Source organism: Rhinatrema bivittatum, chromosome 7 (genome assembly GCF_901001135.1).
Source record: "Rhinatrema bivittatum chromosome 7, aRhiBiv1.1, whole genome shotgun sequence".
Taxonomy (NCBI): domain Eukaryota; kingdom Metazoa; phylum Chordata; class Amphibia; order Gymnophiona; family Rhinatrematidae; genus Rhinatrema; species Rhinatrema bivittatum.
Genome location: NC_042621.1, coordinates 274,167,757 through 274,185,260, shown reverse-complemented (window position 1 = coordinate 274,185,260; position 17,504 = coordinate 274,167,757). Strand labels below are relative to the sequence as shown.

Below are 17,504 nucleotides of genomic sequence, written 5' to 3'. Positions count from 1 at the left end.
GGGGATGGAGTTCCATAAAGGAGGGCCGGCTGTAGAGAAGGCCCGATCTCTTAAGGTAATATGTCTGGTGGTTTTGGCAGGGGGTACCTGGAGAGATCCTCTGAGTACGTCTCTTGTTGGTCTTGAGGAGTTATATATTTGGAAAGGGACTTGTAGGTCGAGTGGGGTATGTTGATGGATGGTTTTGTATATAATGGAAAGAGATTTGTAGAGGATTCTGAAGTGAATTGGCAACCAGTGTAGATCTTTTAGGATTAGAATAGTTACTTGGAAGTAACTATTGTTTAGGTAGGATCTAAACCAGTCAAGTATTTTATTTTGTAGTCCCATTTCTTCAATGTTCATTGGGGTTTGTGTTTAAGTGGTATTCCAAGCAGATCATTATTATTTAGGTTAATGACATTGAATATGATCGTTAATGTTTTATATTGGATTCTAGATTGAATTGGTAGCCAGTGTAGTGCTTTCAATGTAGGAGTAATGTGGTTGTATTTCCTGGCTCCAGATAATAGTCTTGCAGCTGCATTTTGTAGAAGTTGTAGTGGTTTTATGTGACAAGCAGGAAGACTAAAGAGCAAGGAGTTGCAATAGTCAAGGTTTGAAAATATTAGTGTTTGTAGAACAGTTCTGAAGTCTGTAGTAGTTAGTAAAAGTTTCAGCTTGCTATAGCCAGATTTTATCAATTTACTGATATGCCCTTTTACTGATATGTTTTCATTCAGTTGTACTCCTAGGTCTCTCACTTGAACTGATGGATTAATTTGGCAATTTCCTAGGTCTATAGCGGGTGGTAGCATTTTTGGGAGGTTTCGGTTTAGCCATATGATTTCTGTTTTTTTGCTATTTAGTATTAGGTTAAGTTAGGATAGTTTTTCATTTATCATTGTCATATTTTGCGATTAATGATGCTGTGTTTTCTGTTGAGTTTGTTAGTGGAAAATACAATTATAGATCATCCACGTAGAGGAAGAAGTTTAGACCAAAGTCTCCATGGCAAAACATTGCAATGGTTCACCTCTTATCTGAGCACTAGATCATATCAGGTCAACATGAACAACTCCATTTCCGACACAATAATTCTTGAAATAGGAGTACCTCAAGGCTCTTCTCTCTCAGCTACTCTCTTCAATATATATATATATGCTGCCTCTCTGTCACTTTCTTTCTGGATTAGGCCTAAACTACTACATTTATGCAGATGATATTCAGATTATCATCCCAGTCAATGATTCATTGGACAAAACATATAAAATTACAGCTATGTACTTGAACATTATCAAACAATTATTAACGCAAATGAAACTTAGCTTAAACATTGATAAAACTGAAATCATCCTTCTTGAAAGGAAAATTTCCATATCAGACCAAAAGCTGACATGCCACATGACAATCTATCGATTAATTTAGGAGACAAAGTACGGAATCTTGGAGTCTGGATTGACACTGAGCTCAATTTAAAAAAACACATCTACTAAAATTAAAGAGGAATATGGTAAGCTTTTAATGCTCAGTTGTCTAAAGCCATTATTAAATTCAAATGACTTCAGAACAGTTTTACAGTTCTTAATATTTACCAGCACCGACTATTGCAAATCACTATTTCTTGGCCTTCCACAATCCACCCTTCGCCCTCTCCAGATTCTGCAAAATCCAGCTGCAAGGATACTCTCAGGTTGTAGAAACAAAAGACCACATCACACCTATCTTGAAATCTTTGCACTGGCTACCCACTGAGTACCAAATCCAATATAAAGCACTCTGCATCCTGCACAAAGCCATCTATGGTGAGCAAGTATATTGGATGAATGCTGTCATTCGACTACACACACCGCAGCGAAACCTAAGATCCACCAATAAAGGGTTACTTTCAATCCCTTTAGTTTGTTCGGCTAGGCTTACCATGGTCAGAGAGAGAGCCATATCACTTGCGGGACCTAAATTATGGAACACTTTACCAGTGGATCTAAGATTACAAACTGAATTTAAGTGGTTTAAAAAGGCTCTCAAAACCTGGTTATTTGAGCAGGCGTACAAAGCAGGCATAGGCTAAAATCTGACTCTCTCTTAATGTCACTTACCACAATCCCTTGGAGGATATTTTATCTAACTTGCACATTTTACTGATTTACTAACCGTTCTTATGACCATGATTTGCTTACCACTTATTTTGTTTTATATATTTTACTGGAATGTATGTATGTTTTGAATTGTGTGTAAACCGTTGTGATGGCTAGTCTAAACAAGGGTATATAAAAGCCTATCAAATAAATAAAAATGAACAAAATGAGTAGAGTACTTTAGATACTGGTAGCATTTAGATGTTGAATAGTGTAGCAGATAGAGCTGATCCTTGAGGGATTCTTGTGTTACATTTAAAGGAGTCCGATATCTGATCATTGAATTTTACTTGGTATGGTCTCTCATCTAGAAAGGATTTGAACCATTTTAATACTGTTCCAGATTCCGATTTTTTTTTTTTTTAACTGTCGGCATAGTAGTTTATGATCTACTGTGTCGACTGCTACTGTGAGATTTGCCAGAGTCGAATCCTCGCAGTATCAGATCTGTTAGTGATAGTAGCAGGGTCTCTGTTGAATATTTTTTTCTAAAACCAAACTGATTTACATAAAGGATTTCATGATTGTCTAAATGGTTCTCTAGTTAGTTGAGAACTGTTTTTTCAAGTATAATTTTTACCAGGAACAATAGATTTGATATTGGTCTATAATTATCCCAGTCATCAACTCTCCCTTCTATTTTTTTTTAATGTTGATTTTATGATTGCTTGTTTTTGTCTTTTTGGTACCTGGCCTTCTGTTAGTGACAGGTTGATTAGGTTTATGATTGGTGGTGTAATTATTTGGTTAGTTTGTTTTAGGGAATTGGCAAGAATCGGGTCATTTGGATGCATGGAGGGTTTTAATTTATTGATTATTCTATTTATCTCCATTTTTTATATTATTTCAAAAGAAGTCCACATTTTTATTGCTTGTTTCTTCTGTAGAATTTATTGTATCATCAGTTGGTTTATGTTTGCAGTTAAGGTTGAGTTGTTTTTTCAGTTTGTTTTCTCTTATAAGGCAGCTGCGTATCCTTTGCAATTTTTTTTTTTTTTAAAGCGTGGTTAGTTTTCTTTGGCTTATTCCACAATGGATCTTTTATTAGATTTTTCACTGTTTCAAATAATAGTTTTGAATTGAATAAAACCCCATGGATTTGTTTTGCATAGTATTCTTTTAACACACACACATCTATATACATGGTAACAGGCCTGGAATTAGGCATAGACACCACAGGTAACTGCCTAGGGTGCCAAATTTTGAAGGCTCCAAATATGCAGGCTTGCATTAGGGTCATGTGCTGGCACAGCTTCAAACGTGCCTAACCATGGTTGTCTGTATATAAGCACCAAAATCTTAAATCCAGCTCTACATAGTAAGAGACACACACATACATACTTAATATATTTAAGGCACATTGTGAGCTTGAAAACCAAATAAAAACATTATTTCAGCAATTATTAAAGAAACTATGGCCCGTTAGACATGGTTACCATCAGAAAATTAACTCAATGACAGCCCAGGTTTCCTAGTTCTTCTGGGAAACCCAGGGTTGCTTATTCCCCTTCCAATTGCAATTTTAGGTAACCTAGATAAACTGGGATCTAAACACCGGGGCTTCAGGTGGCAGAGATCATACCTTCCTTTTCTGTGGCAAGGGGATATGACAGATATATGCTGCTCCTTCTACTAACCCCAGATGGGGAGAGAGACAAAAGGAGTGACCCGGCAAGAACGAGATGACCGGAATGTAGAGTGTTTATTTATTTAATTTAATTTTTTTTTTATTTAAAGATTTTTTTATATACCGGGGCAGTTAAAAACATCATCCCGGTTCACATTGTAACGTAACATAGCAACAAGCTTTACAATAATTTAATGTCAGGCAAACAGTAAGAAAACTAAGTCAACTTGAGACAGGTGATTACATAATTAACTCTTAAGGAGAGTAGAGGAAGGAAGTTTTTTAACTATCAACAAGATGACAGGATGTAAGCGGTGAGTAATAGGTCGAGGGACGATGGAGGGGGTGAGGGGGGAGGGAGAAGGAAGATTGGGGGGTGGGAGGAGGGGAAACAGAGATGTAGGAGGAGGCAAGGATGAGGGGGGGGTCTGAGGTAGTTAAGTTTGACAGAGGCATGTCAGTTGAGGATGAAGGGAAGAAAGAGGAAGATAAAGGGATAAGAGATGGTTAGAAAGAAATGAAGAGGTGGCGATGCAAGGGAGAAACAGGGGCAGAAGAGAAAAATGCGATGAAAAAGATCAGTGTCAGACAGGTGTAGGGGAGAAATGCATATGGGAAGAGAATAGAGGAAAGGAAAGTCTGGTAGGAGAAGTTAGAAGTAGGACAAGAGGAAAGAAGAGCCCAATAAAAAGTTAAACCAAGAATATATATACACATAAAAAGCGAAGTGAACAAATAAGGTGAATTTAAACTGTTTTGATGCTATGTGAAAATCAAACTTATTTAGGGATTCCCCCGTGTGTGTATGTGCGCATCAGTGCTTCTCAGCTCAGTTCCGCTAGTCACCCCCAGACAGAAGGGTTTTCAGGATATCCACACTGAATATGCATAAGAGTTTGCACAGAATGGAGGCAGTGCTTGCAAATCTCACTCATGAATGTTCATTGTAAATATCCTGAAAATCCAACTGGCTAGGCATGTCCAGGCGACAGGGTTAAGAACCATTATATAAAATATATGTAATTTGCCATGTTTGTGAATTTGTCACACAGTGTTACACTCCCAAAAACATAAAGGGGCGGATTTTAAATGCCCTGCGCGCGTAAATCCGGGTGGATTTACGCACGCCGGCGCGCCTATTTTGCATAGGCCGCCGGCGCACGCAGAGCCCCGGGACGCGCTAAGTCCCGGGGTTTTTTTTAAAAGGGGCGTTTCGGGGGCGTGGCTGAATGACACAGCATTTCGGGGGCGTGACACGGCGTTTTGGGGGCGGCAACACGGGCGTGGTTTCGGCCCGGGGGCGCTGCCGCGGCCTCCGGACCAGCCCCCGGGACCGGAACACGGACGGGGCAGCCGGCCGACACGCGCAGATTTAAGTCTGCTTTTCGCAGGTGTAAATCGTGCGATAAAGGTAAGGGGGGGTTTAGATAGGGCCGGGGGGGTGGGTTAGGTAGGGGAAGGGAGGGGAAGGTGGGGGGAGGGCGAAGGAAAGTTCCCTCCGAGGCCGCTCGGATCACAGAAAACTTAATAAAGTAATCTCTGCCTTTTTTGGAATGGAAGAAAGGCAAGATTAGCGATGAAAACCTTTTTTCTTCCTTGGGGCAAGGGAGATTAACTGCCCCTGATTTCAGAAAACACAAATGGCTTGCTTGCTTACATGTGTTTCGGAATACCTAGTGTCCTGGGAGTGTGAAAAAAAGCAGATCATGTAGGAGATATCAGAAGTTTTTACCACAATACATAACAAAATATGAATGCTGACCCCCACAAGAGGGACGCCGACTTCGTAAGATGGACGCTGACATGTATGTTTCAACAGAAAAACCAAGATGAGGTACTTTTGATCAGAATGACAATATGTGCCTACATTATCTGATCTGCCTACTTAACTAAGGCTACAGCTTCTTTCCATAAGCTTGAGCTAATACTGCCCAGGACAGGGTCTGGCCACAGAAATGAAAATAAGCCAAATCTGCCTGGAGACTAAAAATAGCTTATCCAAAGGGCAATTTATCAGACAGGTCAACTCACTGAAAAGTGCTGACGCCACAAGACAGCTTGTAGGTCAAGAGATTGCATGACTGAGATCAGATTCTGGTCTCAAATCACCAAACAGCAGGAGCAGTGGCCCCTCCCCAATGGGAAAGAGGGGCCAGCAGTCTGAAATGGAAAAACGACCCGGCCATCTCGCTATTTGACTATGCATGAGCTTCTTACATATTCATACTTTGTCTGTTAAAAGCAGCCGGGAAGAGGGCTCAGGAGGGCAGCAAAAGAGAACCATTAAAACCTAAAGACGATGACTGAGCCTGTGACCCCACTCCTCCTTGCGATGAAGCAGATGAGCTCCAGAGTCCTGTGTATGTAAGAAGCCCTGGGGTGACCTGGCTGTTCATCTCAAACCTTTATCTTCTCAGACCAGCCTTAGCCTATCAAGCAACTAGGGCCAAGAATGCCTGCTCCTTTTGGCAGAGACTATTTCAGGGTGAAATGGAAGGTAATATAAAGTTATGGGGTTAGTTAGCTAGTTATGTTTATTAAAATACGCTAAGCAAGTTGGGTCTCTGTATGTTAAGTTTACTAATGATGCAGAGCTTTACTCAGTATAAACCAATGCTGAGCAGCAAGGACTGTAGAGATTTGTATTGTCTATTTTATTCTGCTAAACCTAAAAAGTCTGACAAATAAAAGTCTGATTCTGTGGAAAATCCTCTTTTCTGAGTTATTCAGATTACACAGGTTTTAGGGCAGCGCTGGTGAACACCAGTCCTCGAGTGCCACAAACAAGCCAGGTTTTCAGGATATCTACAATAAATACGCATGAGAAATATTTTCATGCACTCCCTCCATTGAATGCAAATCTATCTCATGCATATTCATTGTGGATATCCTGAAAACCTGGCCTATTTGTGGTACTCGAGGACTGGATTTCGCCATCACTGGTATAGGAGGTGATAGAGGTAATTGTCTATAGCACTGCCCATCCTGATACGTGTGGGGGAGGGGGAAGAGGGAAGAAGGTGCACTTTAGCAGTCAAGTTACAGAATACTCATATTGCTTACAATCAAACCATATTCCTTGATATATGCCTTACATGCAAAACCTAAATTTCTCCCAGAAGAGATTTCATTTCTATACCACCTTATCAAACAATCAAGGCAGTTTATACTTATTATACACAGAGTTAAAACTTCACAAAAACATAATATCAGTTATTCTTTTCAGAGTGCTGTCACATCAACAATGATATTTAAATTTCACAGACTTTCCAAAACACCTTTCAGTTTTCCTATTAAAAACAGGTTTCCCATCTTCAATATGTGCAACCGTTGCCTTCTGCATGTTGTTGTTATGGGGGCTTTAGTTCATCGAACACTTGCTGGAACAACCAAGATTTTAACATTTTTTTTTAAATGCCTTTGCAATTTCTGGGGTCTGAAGATCTTCCAGCAAAGTGTTCCACAATTGTGGCCCAATTACTGAGATCGCTCTATTATGGACTTCTCCTAAATGGACTTGAATTGTTAGTATTGTCAGTAAGTCCTGATTGGCTGAAAGGAGGTTTCATTGGGGTGTATAAAAAAGGAAGACTCAGGCCCAGCCATATTGTTTCTGGATTATGAATACTTTTTTGTACCATTATCAGAATTTTATATTGTACCTTGAAGTGGCTTTCTAACCAATGGCGTGTGCATAACACTAGTATGATATGATTTTATTTTCAGGTGCCAGTCAGTATTCTTGCTGCTGAATTTTGGAGGACCTGTAAGGGTCTAATGTATTATTAGGTAATCTTATTAATACAGAATTACAATAGTCAGTGCTTGAAAAAACTGTTTGCAAAATCAAATTAAAATCATCAGGCTCCAGATAGGGTTTCAGCCTACGCAAAGTATTTAATTAATGTTTGCTATGTTTATTCTATGCTATATGCTTACATAACGTTATACTCCCTGTTATTGCCACTACCTAAGTTTATTGCTCCTATTGCCTTTTTCCTTGTTTAGTTTCCCCCCCTTGTTGTGGCTCCCCGTCCCTGTTCTCTGTATTTCTCTTAGTTCCATGTAAACCGATATGATGTACCCACGAATGTCGGCATAAAAAAAGTTGTTAAATAAATAAATAAATGCTGTAATAACCTACCTTGACCACTTTTCTAATGTGCGGTTTCACAGAGTGGAATCCAGCAATACTCCCAGATCCCTTGCTACATCAATATTCCCATCTCTAACACCACCAAATCTAAAGTTTGGTGGTGGTGATCTCTTAAGGATCAACTTTTAGAACTATAAGCTCAGATTTCCCTGCATTTAGCGCTAGCCCGTTGTAGAAAAGCCATTTTTTGTATGGCATCTAAATAGATTTCCATTTCTCTAAGTGCAGATGTTATATATTTCTTAATTTGAAAAAAGAGCTCAATATCATCAGTGTTAATCACCAGCACCACTGCTTCTGCTGTTCTAAGCCACTCTTGCTACCTTCGGGTAGTTCCTCCTCTATTCTGGCTGTCTTCGAAATTCTTTCCAAATTCACTTCCCCTAAGTACTTGCCAACTCTTAGTCTTGTCCTGGTAATATGATAATTTACATAGAGAGCATCCAGTTATCTTTAATAGTTTTGTGCCCTTTTGAATTTCTTTTTCAAATTTCCTTCCCTTACATTTCTTACTATTGGTCTTGTCTACATTTAGACTTTGACAGATTATTCTACAGTAAATGTGTAGCATCCAAAACCAGGACTGCGCTCCTTCATTATTACTGCTTTTCAGGTAATGGAGGCAGTATTTGCAAAAACTGATTCAAAAGAATTATGTACTGGATTTCCTGAATTACAGAAGGGCACCTGTGTAACCTAATATACTATAGCATCATTTTTTTATATGCCTTAATGTAAACCGTTGTGACGCTACCCACTGAACGACGGTATAGAAAAATGTTAAATAAAATAAATAAATAAATAGAACAGCCAGAAGCTGAAGAGAATTCATTGCCTTTAGTGAGTAGAATCTTAGCCTGACAGAGGGAAGAGCAATTCCAAGCCAATATGGCTAGCCCCTTCCCCTGATACCACCATATGGAAACAACTTAAGGCCATCTTAAAGGCTTCCTCTGGTTTCTCTCTATTCAGGGCTTTGTATCAATTTGTTTGTCCTTTGTCCCTCACTTGCAGAACTGGGGTGTTGCCACTGTGGGTGTCTACTTTGCACATCTCATGGCCTTGTAGGGCCTTAATGCTGCTTTGGGGTTTTCCCTGACACTATTGGTGCCTCGAGCTATTCATGCAACACTTGATGCCCTTTGCTCCCTCATGCTGCCTTGGGAGTTCATACTAGTGTTATTGGTGCCCTTTTCTCTTCTTTTGGAGCCGTGGGGTTTTCTGGCTACTCTTGCTGCTGCTTTTACTCCTCTCATGGTGCCATGGAAAATTCTTGCCACTACTGGTTGCATTTTGCCTCATTATTTATTCATTTTATATACCACCCTTTGGCACTTCAAATGGCAACTGGCATGTAAAATGTAAGGAACTTCTCCTCAGCTTACTTGACGATTAAAAGGTAATGCAGATTTCAAATCTAGGCTACAAAAGGTTGTTATGAGGTAATGGGAACATAAAAGTGTTGTAAACAAGCTTTTCTAATTAATAACTCAATAATGCACTCTTCAGCAACTGAAAGAAGAATGTGACTTCTTTGAGACATAAGAACTTCTTTGAGACATAAGAACATAAGAAGTGCCAAACTGGTCAGATCAAAGTGAATCGAGCCCAGCTTCCTGTCTCCAACAGTGGCCAGTCCAGGTAACAAGTACCCGGCAGATCTCCAATAGTTGATTTATTTCTTGCATTTCACTCCCAGAGATAAGCGCTGGCTTTCCAAAATCTACCCAACTAATAAATGTCTATAGACTTTCCTTCATGAACTTGCCAACCCTCTTTTGAACCCCACTGTTAGTTGCTTTGACCACATTCTCTGACAACAGATTCCATAGCTTTATTGTGTGCCGAGTGAAAAAAAAATGCTTCCTATCATTTAATTTAAATCTGTTGGGTGCTAGTTTTATGAGTGTCCCCTAGTCTAATATTATTTGAAAAGGTAAATAAGTATTTCCTATTTACCCATTCTACCCCACTCATGATTTTATATATCTCTCATCATATCCCCTTTCAGTCATGTCTTTTCCAAGCTAAAGAGCCCTAATCTGTTTAGCCTTTCACCATAAGGAAGCTTTTCCATCCCCTTTATCATTTTTATTGCCCTCTTCTGTACCTTTGCTATGTCTGTTTTTTTTTGAGCTGGGCAACCAGAACTGCACACAACACAAGGTGAAGTCGCATCATGGATCCATACAAAGGCATTATGATATTCTCAGTTTTGCACTCTATTCCTTTCTAAATAATTGCCAACATTCTATTTGCCTTTTGGCCATCACCAAACACTAAGCCGAAGATTTCAAGGATTCTGAGGTTCTTTTTCTGTCCATTTGCGGATGATACTAAGACCTGCAACAGACTGAACACACCTGAAAGAGCAGGCAGAATGAGAAGTGATCAAAGAAAGCTTGAGTAGTGATTGAAGGTTTGGCAGCTGGGATTCAGTGCCAAGAAGTGAAGAGTCATGCATTTGGGTTGCACAAATACAAAAGAGCTGTATGTGCATGTACAGGGAAAGAGACCTCAGCGTGATAGTGTCTAACAATATGAGGGCAGTGAAACAATGTGACAAGGTGGAACACTTGACGACACAGAGGCATCAACCCTGCCCCTCCCTGTGTCGAGGAGGTAGAAGACCGGGAGTATCCAGGGAGACTGGAGAGGGGAAAACTCTGCCTGATATCTGGCCAGTGGCCATGAAGCCAGAGAGATGGCCCCAGAGTTAAGAAACATCTTCTCAGCCCAGCCAGTACCAGGACCAAGGAAGCAAGCTCTTTCCATTAAGACAGTTCCCTGAGATCTCCAGCCAGAGACAGCCCCCAGAGGTAAAGAGAAGGGAATCTCCCAAAGCTGGGTGGGGCTAGCCAGCTGGTTCCCTTTATTAATACTCTATGCAGACTAAGGTTTATGGACATTTCAATCCACTAATGATGCAGATCTTTATTTAATATAAACAGATTCTAGGTCGCAAGGGCTTTAGACATGTACTGTTTATTTTTTTCTGAATGTTAATTCTGCAAAGTCTGACACAGAAACACAAAAACATAGAAACGACAGCAGAAAAAGACCAAATGATCCACCCAGTCAGCCCAGCAAGGTTATGTCAGTATTTGCTGCACTATGCAGGTTACCCCCATGCTTATCAGTTTACCAGACTGTAAAAGTCAGGGCCCTCAGATGCTTTTGAATCCAATTTCCCTTAACAGTTGTCTTGAAATCAGAGAGCAATGTTGGAGTTGCATCAAAAGGATTAGGTTTAGTGATTAAGGGTAGTAAGCATCGCATCAGCTAGTTACCCCCCATGTTTATTTGTTCCCCAAACCGTAAAAGTCAGGGCCCTTGTTGGTTGCTGACTTAATCCAATTCCCCTTTACTTACTGCCGTTGAAGAAGAGAGTATTGATGGAGTTGCATTAACAGTATCAAAGCTTAATTGTTAAGGGAGCAACTGCCACACCAGCAAGTTACCCCCATGCACTTTTCTTTATTTCCAACCTCTAGCCTTAAGGGATCCACAGGGTTTATTCCATTCCCCTTTGAATTCCATGACTGTTCCAGAAGGGCATTCCAGGCATTCACCACCCTCTCCTTGAAGAAATATTTTCTGATATTGGTTCTGACTCGTCCTCCCTGGAGTTTCATATCATGACCCTTAGAGTTCTATTGATTTCTTTCCAACGGAAAAGGTTTGATGATTGTGTATCATTAAAACCTTTCAGATATCGGAAGGCCTGTCTCATATCTCCCCTGCACCTCCTTCTTCCAGTGTACACATATTCAGGTCCTTTAGCCTCTCCTAATAAGTCTTCCAATGCTGACCCCTCACCATTTTGGTTGCTCTTTTTTGACCGTCTCTATCCAGACTTTATCCTTTCTGAGATACGGGCACCAGTAATGAACACAGTACTCCAGATGAGACCTCACCAAGGACCTATCACCTCTTTTATCTTACTGGTTATTCCTCTTTCTATGCAGCCCAGCATTCTTCTGGCTTTAGCTATTGCCTTGTCACATTGCTTCGCCATCTTCAGATCATCAGACACTATCTCACCAAGGTCCCTCTCCCAGTCCATGCACATTAGTCTTTCACCGCCCATCACATAAAGCTCTTTTGGATTGCCGCACCCCAGATGCATGACTCTGCAATTCTTGGTATTGAATCCCTGCTGCCAAATCTTTGACGACTAAGTTTTCTTAAATCACTTTTTATTCTCTCTACTCCTTCAGACATGTCCACTCCGTTGCAGATTTTAGTATCATCCGTAAATAGACAAACTTTATTCCGCCAGGTCGCTCAAAGATATTGAACAGAATCGGTCCCAAAACCAATCCCTATGGTACTTCACTTAACACCGTTCTTTCTTCAGAGTAGGTTCCATTTACCATTACATGCTGTCTTCTATCAGTCAACTAGTTTGCAATCCACACTACTACCTTGGCACCCACTTTCAAGCTGCTCATTTTGTTCATGACTCTCCTATGTGGGACCATATCAAAAGCTTTACTAAAATCCAAGTAAATCACATCGAGTGCTCTTCTCTGATCCAATTCTCTAGTCACCCAATCAAAAAAATCAATCAGATTTGTCTGTAAGGATCTTCCCCTAGTGAATCCATGCTGCCTCAAGTCAAGCAACCCACCCACCGGATTGTAGATAGTTCACTATGCTTTCCTTCAGCAGTCTCCATTAATTTTCCCACCATCGAGGTGAGGCTAACTGGCCTGTAGTTTCCAGCCTCCTCTCTGCTCCCACTCTTGTGAAGCGGGACCACCACCGCTCTTCTCCAATCCTGCGGCACCACTCCTGTTTCCAGGGATCTATTGAACAGGTCCTTCAGCGGACCCACCAGCACATCGTTGAGCTTCCACAGTATCCTGGGATGTACCTCATTTGGTCCCATGGCCTTGTCTCAGTTTTCCTAGCTCATCCCATACATTCTCTTCTGTAAACAGAGTTTTGTCTACTCCACCCCTTTCCACAGTCTTGTTAACTAGCGATGGTCCTTCTCTAGGGTCTTTATTTTTTAAGAGAACACTAAACTGAAATATTTGTTTAATATTTCTGCCATTTCTTCATCTCTCTCAACCCATTGATCTTTGTCACCTTTCAATTTCACTATACCACTTTGGACCTTTCTCTGACGTATCTGAAAAATGTTTTGTCACCTCGCTTTACCTCTTTGGCAATCCTTTCTTCCACCTGACTTTTTGCTTTCCTTCTTCATCTCCCTCAGTTTCACCAGATATTCTTCCCTGTGTTCCTCTTTTTGGGATCCTTTATATTTTTTGAACGCTGTTCTTTTTGCTTTTATTTTATAAGCCACCTCCTTTGAGAACTAGATTGGTTTCTTATTTCTTACTTTTCTAACATACAGATTTGTTGCCTTTGTAATTGCTCCTTTTTAATTTGGCCCACTTTTCTACCTCTCTCTTTTTCTCCCAGTCTTCAAGCTCTACCTCCAGGTACATTCCCATTTCAACAAATCTGTATTTTTGAAATTCAAAACTCAGTTCTTCGTGTGACTTTTCTCTGTATCCTATTTGCAATATCAAACCATACCATTTGATGATTACTGGTGCTGAGGTGGGCACCCACCCGGACATTTGAGACTTATCCCTGTTAGTGAGCACTAGGTCGAGTATAACTCCCTCCCCCATGGGTTCCATTATCATTTGTTGAACAGAGCCCCTTGCAGGGCCTCCACTATCTCTCTATCTGATAAATGTCTAATTCTGTGGATAAAACACTTGGTCATTTCTGATCTATTCAGATTGTGGAGGTATAGGAGGCAGTAGAGAGAACTGTCTGTAGCACTGCTGGCCCCGATAGGTGTGGGGGATGGGGAAACTAGGTGCACTGTAGTATACAGGTTCCTGAACCTCTAATATTGCGTACAATACAGATTTTAAAATACCTGGCAGGTACTGGATTATGCACATGGAAAGAAAGCTGTAGAACAAAGGCTCATGATATGAAACTCCAAGGAGGTAGGCTGAGGAACATCAGGAAATATTTCTTCACAGAAAGGGAGGTGGATGCCTGGAATGCCCTCCTAGAAGAAATAGTGAAGGCAAGAACAGTAATGGGATTCAAAAGGGCATGGGATAAACACAGAGGATCCCTAGTGGCTAAAGGATGGAAATGAAGACAAGGTGTAACCTGTGTTAACTGGGGTAAGTTGCACAGATCAGCAGTTACTACCCTTAAAAATAAAAATAATAAAAAACACGAAAAGCTTGCTGAGCCGACTAGTTGGACCACTTGGGTCTTTTTCTGCCATTGTTTATTATCTTAGGTGAAGTGAGGAAAGATAGGAGAGAATGCAGAATACCTGGGGAGGGAGGAAGAGAAAGCCTCGAGGAAGGGGGAGAAGAGTGAGAGAAAGTTGAAGGAGGGGAGAGAATGGATGCATAGAGAGGAGGGGGAGAATGTTGGCAGGGAGAAAAGAGAATGAGTGTGCCTGCAGTGAGGGAGGGAGAGAATGGATGGACATAAAGGAAGAAGGGGGAATAATGCTGGGGTGGGGATGGAGAGGGGAAGAGAATACCAGGAAGGAGGTTCCAGTTGCCCTAGAGCCAGTCCTATAGACCTCTAGCATATCTCCTCTCAGCTTTTCTTGTCTCAAGGCTGAACAGCCTGAACCTATTTTGCTTTTCTTAATAGGGGGGCCATTCCATCCCACTATGTCTTTGAGATCAGGGTGACCAGAATGGCACACAATACTCAAGCTGCAGTCACACCATAGACAGATACAGAGGAATATCTTCCATTTTATTTTCCATTCCTTTTCTGATAATTCCTAACATTATATTTGCTTTTTTGATTACACATTGAACCAAGAATTTCAAAGTACTGTATACAGTGACGCTTAATACGGAACCCAGCATTGCGACCTATAGATTGAATTCTTCTTCCCTATGTGCATCACTTTGCACTTGTCCACATTAAATTTCATCTGTCATTTAGATGCCTAATTCCCCACTTTTGCACGGTCCTCTTGCAACGCCTTACAACTGGCTTGTGATTTAACTACTTTGAATAATTTTGTGTCATCTGGAAATCTGACTACCTCACTCATCATTCACTTTTCCAGGTCATTTATAAATATGTTAAAAAGCACCAGTCCCAATACAGATCCCTGGGGTACTCCACTATTTATCTTTCTCCATTACGAGAAATGATCATTCAGTCCTATTCTGTTTCTAATCTTTTAGCTAGTGACTGTGAGTTTTTGCATGTGATATATGCTATTTATATTTTATTATATGCAGAAATGATGGTGGAGGGTAAAATAGTTTTTATTTAAAAAAAAAGTGTCGAGTGACACAGCGCTGGAGAGAGCCCAACAGGCAGCCCATCATGAATGACTTGCATAAGAATCAAAAGGGTATTGCTCAAGTCTTGAAAAAAAAAACACCACAGTGATTAAAGAAATGAGGCTCCGATTCCAGCACACAGAAACACAAGTGACTCATTATCTTAAACATGAATCTCAATATTTACTAGATATAGGATAATTAGGGAATTCACTGAAGACTAACCACAGGTCACAAATGGATTTCCCCATCTTCCATTTCTATAGAGCACAGATCTAGGTTTTAAAATGTTTCACTTTTGCTTGTGTGTGTGCTGGCATCTGAACTACATTTTTTTTTCAATTGCTGTAGTTTTGCCATACTTCTCTGTGATCTTTTCATTTCTTTTCTTTTTTCAGCACATGAAATATTGGAAAGAATTATGTGAAAAGAATCCACTGTTTCTCAGTACAACTCTCCAAAAAAGGAACAAAAATTCACCAAATTTGGCATGCAGGAAGAAAATATGACTCTCTCAGGCAAGTTAAAAAAAATAAAAATAGAACTAAAGTCAATTATTTATAACTCCCAAATAATCCCCATTGCTTTCTATGGGAAACAGTTAAAGAGGTTGAAGAATGTTGACCAGTGTTTTCATTCCAAACGTTCCCTCCCCCAAACCCTTCCAGCACTTTGGCATAGAGCAACACAGGCAAAACAGGTCTGGAAAAAATGAGACACGCACCTAGTTAAATATGGCACCAAAAGAATCCTTCAAAGCCACCTTCTTTACAGGTCCCAACATGCCTCATCCTACACCCCCACACAATCCATTAACTCCCATGCTCCCAAACACTGCCTCCAATGATCCTGTACCAGTGGTGTAACCACAGGTGGGCCTGGGTGGGCCATGGCCCACCCACTTTGAGCTCAGGCCCATGCAATTAGCCCGGCAGCCTAAGAAGCAACAAAGAGGGAAGGCGGCCCAGGAGGCTGCCAGTGGACCCTGTCCCACCGGTGACGGAAGAGAAGGTGGCCTGCGAGGCATGACTGGGAGCCTGCCTGGGGGAGGGGGCTGTTGGAGTGACTGGGAGCCTGCCAGGAAGTGTGTGCATATGAGAGAATGTGGGAATGGAGAAGCTGTGCGTATGTGTGAGGAAGCGTATATGTATGTGGAAGTGGGAGCCTGCGAGCAAGGGAGAGTATGAGAGTGGGAGCCTGTGTGTGTGTGAGCCTGCATGAGAGCGCCTGTGTGTTTGTGTAGGAATGTGAACCTGTGTATGAGAGAGAATAAGAGTGAGAGCTTGTGTGTGTCTGTGAGGGGGAATGGCAGCCTGCCTGTGAAAGTGCGAGTCGGTGTGTGTGTGTGGGGGGGGGGGCGGGGGAGTGGGTATCTGTGAGTGAGAGCCTACATGTGAGAGAGAATCTGTGTGTGTGTATGAAGAGGAGAAGAAACAGAAAGAATAAAAGATGTTGAAAAAGGAATTAGAAAAGACAGACAAGGAGAACTAAGACTGGGATCAACCAATTAGAAAACTAAGATCAGACAACAAAGGTAAAAAAAAAATTATTTTGAACTTCAGCTATTGGAATATGCCATTTTTGGGAATGTGCATTTCTTATATATTTGTATTTTGTTGTTTCTTCAGTATTCCAGTGTTCAGAGAGGCTGAGACTGGTTTCTCAGGCTTTCCATTTCATTTTTGTCTATATGTTTGTTTCTAACTTGTAGTCCTTTATTCTGTATTAGGCAAGACTCTGTCTGTGTTGCACATATATGACAGAAGTGCAGTATTTTGACTAGCATGCAGTTTCTCTGTAGGGATTTGTAGCATTTCGATTTGCTCTGTATGCCCACCACGTAGTGTATTAGTGTTCTAGGGCCTGGTGTAATGCTTACCTTTGCTGCCTTTTTGTAGATAAGGTTGCTGCTGTTTGAGTCCTGAGAGTTACTGCTGTTATGGTATGGCATGGCAAGGTTCTAGGTGTTTGGTTTTTTTTTGTAGGGATTTGTTTTACTTCAAAGTGTTTGGCATTGGAGGGAGTTTGTTTTGCTGTCACTGAGGTGGCACTAGCATTTGAAAAGCAAGTTTGCTTACCGTTAACAGTGTTTTCTGTAGACAGCAGGATGAATCAACCATGCTGCCTGGGGGGCGCCCCCTGGCGGCTCGAGAGAGGAACTTCTCCAAGTATTTGCAGAACGTTTGCTCCTGCATGCCTCAGCAATGCCTTCCTGCGCGACTGCCCTCTCTGCCTCTGGGAACGCATGGCTGATTCATCCTATCTACAGACAACACCGTTTACGGTAAGCACGC

At 41.1% G+C, this 17,504-nt stretch overlaps 1 protein-coding gene and 1 long non-coding RNA gene across 6 annotated transcripts in view; one reads left to right on the top strand and one right to left on the bottom strand.

Moving 5' to 3' along the window:
- SUFU (SUFU negative regulator of hedgehog signaling) overlaps positions 1 to 17,504 on the bottom strand; it is a 268,510-nt gene that overhangs the window by 79,237 nt on the left and 171,769 nt on the right. The gene's annotated exons all lie outside the window — the stretch shown is intronic.
- The window catches only part of LOC115095923, a 34,279-nt gene continuing 22,759 nt past the window's right edge, over positions 5,985 to 17,504 (top strand). The window contains exons 1-2 of one of the 4 annotated variants that reach the window (XR_003857913.1): positions 5,985 to 6,241; positions 7,471 to 7,533. This is a non-coding gene — a long non-coding RNA (uncharacterized LOC115095923). The remainder of the gene's footprint in view (positions 6,242 to 7,470; positions 7,534 to 17,504) is intronic. The other 3 variants (XR_003857915.1, XR_003857912.1, XR_003857914.1) reach the window with 3 other exon arrangements.